Genomic DNA, 9,142 nt, shown 5'->3' with positions numbered 1-9,142 from the left:
CCGATAACTTCCGCATAACCCGTTAGTACAACAAGAGTGGTCCAATTACTGACCCTTGTGGCACACCACTGGTAATTCCTGCCTAAGAGGATACCTTTTCGCCTACCACAACTCTTTGTTTTCTTTCTTTTAAAAATGCTTCAATCCATTGTATTTTCAGACCAGATATTCCATAAGCTGTAAGTTTAAGCAACAATCTTTTATGTAGCACTGTGTCAAATGCCCTGGCAAAATCCAAAAAGATAACATCAACAGGTTTACCATTCCCTAAGGCGATTGAAATAAAATTAAGTGTTTCAAGTAGATTTGTTAAGCATGATTTATTTTTAACAAAACCGTGCTGTTGCTTGACTATTAGTTTGAACTTATATAGAAAAGTTTCAAGTCTGATTATACCTTCCATTATTTTACATGCACTTGAGGTGAGTGATACCGGTCGGTAGTTTCCTGCTAAGGTATTTTCTCCCTTTTTGTACAGAGGAGTGATATTTTTTGATCTAAATTGCACTGGCAGTTTGCTGGTTTTAAACGATTCTTTAAAAATATACGTAAGTGGAATGGTAAAGGCTGATGCACAATTCTTTAAAATAGCTGAATGTAAATTATCAACACCACTTGGTTTGTTATCTTTTACGTTTTTTAATTTAGATAGACATCTTCATATGTAAAATCTTCATAATGAATGTTTCAGGAGTTCTTAAATCAAAAGAAGGCAGTGGACCATCATCTTCTTTCACAAATGCAGCTTGAAAATTTTTGTTTAAGATAACAGCATAATCTTTTGAATTTTGAGTGGTTATGCCATTTTCTCCCTTTAATGTTTTTATAGTATCTTTGACTGCTTGTTGATTGTTCATGTAGCTGTAGAAAAGCTTTGGATTCTTGATGGCTCTTTTTACCAGATTAAACTCAAAGTTTTGTCTCAATTTTTTAATCTTGTCTGCTACATTTTTGCAAATCATTTTGTATTTAGATTTCAAAACAGGGCCTTTCCATTTACAAAAGCAGTTTTTACATCTTAAATTTTGTTTGGTTATAATAAGAAACTTTAATCTAGCATTAACCCAGGCTGGTCTAATCTTTAAAGAGTTAATGTCTTTTTAATTGGAGTGAAAAGATTACATGCCACCTCAGTATAAAAAATCAGTTCATCAAACATTTCTTGTACGTTTTTGTTACTGAAGCATTGTATCCAGCCAACATTTGAAATTAGATCAGATATAAGTTCAAAATTGGAATTAGCAAACATAAATCTTTGCTTACTATTATTGTCACGGATTGCTTTATCAGACAAGATGAAACTGAAACATATTATAAGATGACCTCTGGTTATATTTCCCAGAACAAATTTTGAATCTATTTTGTTAACACTCGCTGACTGAGTTGTAAAGATCAAATCTAAGGTATTCCCAAGTTATTCATCTGACAGCTGGAAAGTTGGTATGTTAATATGCTGATAAAGAAAATTATCATTTAAAATATCTGTAAATTTATATTCAATTCCATTCTCATTTGAAATTGCATCAACACAGCTAATTGACCAGTTGATTGATGGGAAATTGAAGTTGCACATGATAAGTAAGTCTCCGAACTTATTTTTCTATATATTTGCGTGCCAGGCCAAAAACCACATCAAATTCTGCAATATCCAAAAAATCATTTGGCCTGTAGATACATCCAAGCAAATACTTGTCATTATCAAGATAAACAACTGCCCACACTTGTTCTAGTTTACAGGGATTTAGAACAGCATCATTTAGTTCACACGACTCAAATTAGTCGTCTATATATAAACAAACACCACCGCCTTTTCGTCCGCCTGATCTGCCTTTTCTGTACAGATGGTAACCTTCAATATTTACAACTGAATCACTTTTAAACCATGTCTCAGTCTCAGAAATTACATTAGGTTTGTATTGTTCAATTAACACTTTAAACTCATTTAACTTGTTATCGAGAGAGGTAGCATTTAGGTATAAACATGACAGCTTTTTAATTTCATTGCAATCTGACACTGAATTATGTATGAAATTATTTATCTGACTTCTTATTGAATTTGATGATCTTATTGCCACGGATACCATACCAAAAGGGGTCATTGTCCGGTCTTGCTTGATTCATTTTATTTCTTTCAGTTCTGAGGTTAAAAGCTTGGAGTTTCTGAGCCTGAGTCAAATCTGGACTAAGATAAATATCTTTATGTGCGACATTACTTCTTAATTTTTTAGCTGATGCTTATATTGTGTTGCGAAGAATATCCTCAGCTAATTCAACAAGAATTGAACCTGGTTTATTAGTTTTAGATCCCAGCCGTCTAACAAATTTTGGTATTACATTCCCTTGATTTATGAGCTTAAAAATTTCATTTACTTTTGACTCGTCTTCTTTTGAATTCATTTCTATGCTTTCTTTAGTTGATTCGGCCACTCCATAAATAATGACATTTTTTGCTCTTCTTTTTCTTTCGTCTAACTAAATAATAGCTACATTTATTACCATCAGCTGCTCTGTAGGCTTCTTTTTTTTTGTATACCCTGTTTGACAATAAGCGACCAGTCACTGATAGACTTGCTAGACTCAGCTGCTTTATTTATTTCTGTCTTCAGATTTTTAATGTTTTCGTCATTTTCAGTTTTTGTTGTTTCTAGTTTTATCACGCGTTCAAAGAGTTCCAAAAAAGCGTTAGAAGCTGGCTACACCAATTATGAATGTCTTTAGTTGTTTGAGAGTGTGAACCGGCACCCAATTTTGGCCAATTGTCCTGTTTAAGAAAATCTAAATTCATTCCTTAACTAATATTGTCTACTCTCTTGATTAGAGAGCTACCACGCTGAATAACAGTGGATTACCTCTTGTTGTGAACTTAAAATTGATAGGTGAGAGGGCTACCACCCTGAATAACAGTGGATTACCTCTTGTTGTGAGTTTATTAAACTTATAACACAGGGACTTATTAACACAAAAAGAATTGTTAGTTTTTTGTGTGTTTTTCCGGTGAACAAAAAAACCGTGTGAACAAAAAAACGTGTGAACATAAAAACATGTGTGAACAAAAAAACATTACAAATAGTAACTATATCATGGTAACTTTACTAAAAATTATAAATAATGATAAAAACTATGGTAAAATTAACTATAGTAAAGTTTATAACTATGACAAAATGAAATTATTAAAATAAACATAACAATTGCAAAAATTAAGACAATAATCATAAAACTATTACTACAATTGAATCACTATCACTATCATTATAAATAATATTAATAAGATTTATAAAACAAAGATAAACTAATGATAATAGTAATGTTAGTATAGTTAATAAAGACAGTATAAAATAAAAGTAATAATAGTAAATACAGTAATATAAAAAAAGCAATAATAATAAAAGATAAAATTAATATTAATTAAATATATACTCAAATAAAAATTTCTTAATTTGGTTTTGATTGAGAAGAAGAATGTTGGTAATAAAAGGATATTTAGTTAAAATCTTTTTTTATAAAAGATATTATTTTGTTCCAGTGAGAAATACATTGATGTTTTATAGAGAGCTTGCCATATTTGATAGTGTTGAAAAAGGAAGTGCGCAAGTTAAAATTTTCAGTATTTTGAGTGTAATATTTGTGTGTGTCACTTGTTTTAATAAAAAAATTATTGAACGAATTGGGTAGTTTATTTCGAAAAAAATCAAGCACAAAGAGACAATTATAAAGCTTTACAAGATCTTGAAATTTTAGAATTATTAATTCAGAAAATCTATTTTCGATATAAGATCGTAAAGGTGAAAATGTCATAATTCGTAAGGAAGTGCGTTGTAAACTGTGTATATGATGTAATAGAAAACTACCTTTTGACCCCAAACAGTGCAACAATAACTTAGATGTGAAGAAAACAAGGAATAGTAAATTGATATTAGAACATGTTGGGGAACATAGTGTTGCATTAATGACAGCATACTATTGACACGTGAGAGTTTTTTATTTAATTGAATTAGTTGATAGTAGCATGATAGATTTTTGTCAAGAAATAGCCCGAGGTATTTTGGTCTTTTTTAGCCAGTTATTTTGGTTTTTTTTTATTTGAAAAAATCGTTTAACAATACTTTACATAAAAAAGCGGAAATTAAATTTTGCATAGGGGAGACCGGGGCTAGTTTGCCGCAGGGGTAAGTTGACGAATTGCGTATATCTTCAGAGCCTTTCATCAGAAAGTGACAAAAATAACACAGAACTTTCCTAACTGACCATTTCATCATTCACTATAGTATTGTCAGGATTTGCGCATGCGCATGGGAGATATTAAAATTTATGTGTTTTTTGGACAAAAACGTAACTTTTGGAACATCGCTTCCTTTTTACTTTACAAAGAAAATAGTTTTTTTTAGTTGGTCGTATGAAAAAATTTATTGTAAAAGTTCCAGTCACAATTGGTTTACTATACCCAGTCAGACTTTTTTTCAAAGTTGCCGTTTTTCAAGATCTATAGACTGTTTATTGAAAGAAAGGCTTTCGGGGTAAGTTGACAAAATTTTCACAGGGTAAGTTGGCTCATAGCATTTACTATGGAAAAAAAATACATATTTTTATAAAATTAATTTTTTTTTAATTTTTAACAATATTGAAAAAACTTACTCTTACAAAAAAATTAAAAATATATATATTTTTTTTTCACAGATAAAAAGTGGGATACTGTTTTGGCTGTTATACGTACTAATATTTGGTACCAGCAAAAACTAATATTAAATTTTTTGATTAAATTTGTTGCCAAAATTAATAGTAAAAAAATTTTTAAATAATTTTGCAGATAATAATACATTATTAATCATTTCTATAGTTTGCGCCAACTTACCCCGTGGTGGGGTAAGTTAGCGCAATTTTTTTTCTTTTTTTGAGGGCCCGGGAAGGCCCCAAGAATTTTTATTCGGAAATGAATGCAAATTTTATCAGTTACCCATATTCATACTCTTTGAGACTACACTTTAATACTTTCAAAAATGTGCTGTTTGGGCTACATAGCTCATAGAGTAAAAACCGAACCAACTAGCCCCGGTCTCCCCTACTGCAGTAACTCTGGACTTACTGTAGTAACTAGGGACTATGCAATTTTATGCTCCGAGGGATATGTATACGGCACCAGGCAAGAACTACTGGAAAGTAGAATCAAAAAAAGTTACACAATTAAAAAACCCCCGTCTCTCAGTTACAGATGCGCCACGGATAATATACGTGACGCGTCTATAACTGAAAGATGGATGTTTGTTTGGAAGGAAGTAAAACTTTCAAGATAAAACTAAAGTATTTCGTTTGATTGAAAACTTTCCGAGCAGTTAATTTTTTACTCATCTTTTTTAAAAAAGGAGAAAAAAAAAAAGAAGTTTAAACTTAAAGAGTTTTTTTGCATGAAAAAATGCCGCAAACCTGCTTCTGCCGATAAAACAACTCTTTTTTTTATTGATAAATAGTTTTTTTCGTATATTTGATTAAATAGTTTTTTATAAACTTAACTTCCAATAAGATTAGTTTTCATTTATTTTTTAATTAATTTTGCTTGATTTTTTAAATATCCTTATTTAGTTTTGATTTTCTTAATATCTTAAAAAAATTTTATTAAAAATTAACTAGTTTACTTTTCCTCAATTATAAGGGGAAACGTTTTTTTTCTTGATAAAAATCGATTTTTTTTAATGATTTTTGAAATATATTTTTCTTAATTTTTATATATTTGTATAATGTTAAAAATTCTCCATTAAAAAAAAAATTGACATAAAATACTTTCATCAAAAATAACATCGTACTAATTAATTTTTTTTTTATGTGATATTTCGATCAAACTTGCATCGACCCTCATCATACGCAGGGCCGCTGAGAGTCACGCTGCCTAGGACAGCAACCCTGATTGACGCCCTTATTTATCAAAATTTTCCTTCATTATAGATGAAGGAACTTATTATTTTTTATTTTTTAGGTACTTTCTTTTCATTTGGCGCGCCTTGAATATCTGCCGCCCGGGACAAACTTTTCCCTTCGCCCCCCCTTCCTCTCGGTGACTCGTAAAATACCAACTTAAAAACCGTTATAAAATAAAATATTAATTATCATAATGAGGTCATTACAAAGACTACTTCAATAAAAGTTGTTTTGTTTTTTTATGATTTTCTTAAATAATGGTCTCCGACTATTTGAAGCACATTTACCCCCTTATCCCTGTTTAGTGGTACCGGGGATTGTATTCGTTATAACCATTGTAACTTGGCGGATTAAACATTAACTAAGCGCATTAAACATTAAATTGGATTAATATTTAGATTAAAGTTTGAAGAGTTTAAAAAAGCTTTTAAAACCGTAAAAAAAAATAAAGCAATTGAAACAGATCAAATAAATGGAAACTTAGAATGTTTCCAACAGTTAAAAGATGTCCTTTTTAAAATTTAGAAGGACATCTTTTAACTGTTGGAAACATTCTAAGTGTCTATTAATTAAAAGTTCATAAAATTATTCCTATTTTTAAAGAAGGGAGCAAATCTGATATCAGTAATTATTGCCCTACCTTTATTCTTTACACATTTTCAAAAGTTTTAGAAACAATGATATTCAGCAAAGTATACAAATATCTTCATAAAAATAAATTACTTTTAACAACCAATTTGGTTATAAAAAAGATAATTCAACTGAACATGTAGTGATATCTTTGAAGGAATGAGGAACTCAGACACATATCTAATTGGTTTAAATATAATAAATTAACTTTGAATACCACTAAATCAAAATGAAGTTTATTCGATTTGCTTTCAAAAGCTTTCTCAAATCTTTATTGATCAAACTGAAATAAAAAGAGATTTTGTAACAAAATTTCAAGGTGGTTATCTCGATGAAAACATCCCTTGGAACCGTCACATTGATTATATAAGCACTAAGGTTTCCAAAAAAATAGAAATTATATATAAAGCGCAATTCTACCTCAATAAGAAATGTTTAATTTAATTTTATCATTTGTTTATACACAGTTATTTAAACTATGCTAATAATGCCTAGGGAACTTTAATCAATTTAGTATTGTATATCGCGATAGGCAATACTAAATTGATTAAAGTTTCCCAGGCCGATATATTGGGCACCGCACCTTTGGAATAAAATTATTTTGTAGAATTTTTATTTTGCTCTACCTCACCTTTTCACCTTTAAATAAAAACTAAAAAACCTCATTTTTTTATTAGATAATATATTGAGTTATTATGAATAGTACAATTTAATAAATCTTTGCTTATTTCAACTTTTTATATACTTCTTTACATTTATATTAAGTTTATTTATACATATTTTACTTTACAAATTTATTTAAGTTTGTTTAAGAGGTTCTGACGACAATATCTTTTGTGATCTTTTTTCAAATAACTTGTTGATATTTGAACGGGTCATTTCAAAAACACCTTAAGTCATTTTTAGACAAAAATGAGTCAAGCACAATATCGTGTTATCTGATCGAAGATAACAATATATCGTGGTATCTACGTGTTATCGTGTTAACGTATTATCATCACTTTGAGAAATCACATTATTCAGACCTTTCAGTCAACGCCTTATAAAGTGTTGGCCGAAACGGCTTCGAAATTGAAATGTTCAATATCTCAGCTCGTTGATCAGATTGAAGTACAATTTTTGCGTCAAGTATTATGTTTTTCAGGTCAAGAAACTCATTATCACAATTTTATTTATGGGAAAAAAAAAATTGTAGTTAATATCCAAGATGGCTGCCCAAACAGCTCCCAAACAAAAATATGAAAGTTTATTTCACTTTTAAAAACAATTTTTGTATCTTGTAATTTGTCATTGAGTTAACAAAGATGTAGCCTGCCGAATATGAATTTTCAATAAATGTTTTATACATATCAGCATACCAAGTATAATTTGTTTTAACGAGAGTTGTATACAATTTTGTTTTGACAAAAACTTTATATAATTACAAGTAATTGTTCAAAGTAAACCAACGGTTATTCAAATCTTTGAGAAATTTGCTGGGAAGAAATTGCTATAGTGTATACAAATATAAAATAAAGAAATCGGAAACTTTCAACTATATCACATCGTAGTTTGAATAATAGCTTGACTACACGAATTTCAAAATGTTGCGAAATTATCATAATCATATTATCCCAAACTTTAATATATTTTAAAATTGAAAATTGTTCATATTTGCTCTTCATCTGAGCAACTGACATCTCCATTTGCGTCATTGTCATAATCTTTATCTTCATCAGATGAGTCAGCATCATCTACGTTTGCAGAATTTGAGCAATCCTCTCCATGGCATGACCTACACATTGATGAGCAATTCAATTAAAATAAATTAAAATAAATTAAAATAAATTAAAATAGCGTAAAATAAATTAAAATAAATTAAAATAAATTACAATAAATTAAAATAAATTAAAATAAATTACAATAAATTAAAATAAATTAAAATAAATTAGAATAAATAAATTAAAAGTGTTCAATCATTGCAAATCAACTACCACAGGATTATTTTGGTAGATTTTGGTATTTTGTGTAATTTTAATCGCTAATATCATTATATTTATTATTCATAAGGCTAGATTTATCTTTTTTACATTCGCAATTCCTAATGCATCCAGTTTACAAGTTTTTTTAAAAAAAATTGCATACAGCTCACAAGAAGCAAAAAATTTTCTGGAGTTGGCGGTTGAAGGTTTGATGTTGAACTGATATCCACTTTACCGTCGGAAAGAGATGTCAGTTTAAGTCGGGTTGCACAAATGGTTCATTGGCTTATATCCATCCAATAAACATGTCGGTATCACAAATATCACGTGCTTGCCTCGATTCATGCAATTCAACGTGTTGCTCTGACGATTCAAAAGTGATACCGCAAAAATCTTCAATACCTATTGCAACAGTTGAACATCCAGGCATACCAAGAATCGACCGAGAGAGTACACTGTCGGTTAAAACTCTTTCACGTGTAAGCCCACCAGATGTCTTCATTGATCTCATAAGTACCTGCTCTATGGTCATGTCAGTCCAAATGCCGGCCCAAAATTTATGTGTTCGGCGAATGTTGGAATACCCGTCATTTGTATTTTTTGAGTATTCTTCTGGAGATATTTTGGATTTAAGCAACAACACC

This window comes from Hydra vulgaris, chromosome 01 (assembly GCF_038396675.1).
Source record: "Hydra vulgaris chromosome 01, alternate assembly HydraT2T_AEP".
Lineage (NCBI taxonomy): Eukaryota > Metazoa > Cnidaria > Hydrozoa > Anthoathecata > Hydridae > Hydra > Hydra vulgaris.
Note: the sequence above shows the minus strand (reverse complement) of the source record.